The sequence below is a fragment of the Brassica oleracea genome, chromosome C1, assembly GCF_000695525.1.
Source record: "Brassica oleracea var. oleracea cultivar TO1000 chromosome C1, BOL, whole genome shotgun sequence".
NCBI classification, from domain to species: domain Eukaryota; kingdom Viridiplantae; phylum Streptophyta; class Magnoliopsida; order Brassicales; family Brassicaceae; genus Brassica; species Brassica oleracea.
The window spans coordinates 42,008,149-42,008,893 of NC_027748.1; positions in this window are offsets into that span (position 1 = coordinate 42,008,149).

The window sequence follows — 745 nt, forward strand, 5'->3', positions numbered from 1 at the left end:
TTATATTTTTCTTATATGTTAGAATTTTTCTTATATGTTATATTTTGAATTTTTTAAAACGACTTTAAATTACAACAATGTAAGTTTTCCTTAAGTATACAACTAAAAACATTAAAATAACATGTATCAGTTCGATGGTTGATTTGAAAGCTTTCAAAACCATATGTAAGATAAAAGTTAAAATAATTCAACTGTGAAAACAATACTGTTCACTTTTTCAAGAATGTGTTCGAGGGAAAAAATAAGGTTTTTATGTCATAATTATAGTCCACTAGAGAACATTATATTAACCTAAAATATAAGAAGTTTGTATACTTTCCCTAAATAAAAGGTATGAAATTACCTAATATGATTTACATATATATGACAATTAATTATTATGAATAATAAAGATTTGATAACAATTTTTGCATCCTTCTTCATTTTTGTTTAAATTTATATTATTAAAAAAAATTAAACAATCACATCAACCATATAATAAAAAAAATTAGATTTTTTCTTATATTTTATATCTTAAATTTTTTTAAATGACTTTAAATTACAAAAATGTGGAAACCTTATATTTTATATATTTTTTTAAAAGACTTTAAAATACAAAAATGATGACACCTTATATGTTATATTTTTTTTATATGTTAGAATTTTCTAATATATTACATTTTAAATTTTTTAAAACGACTTTAAATTACAAAAATGTAAGTTTTCCTTAAGTAAACGACTAAAAACATTAAAATGACATGTATCA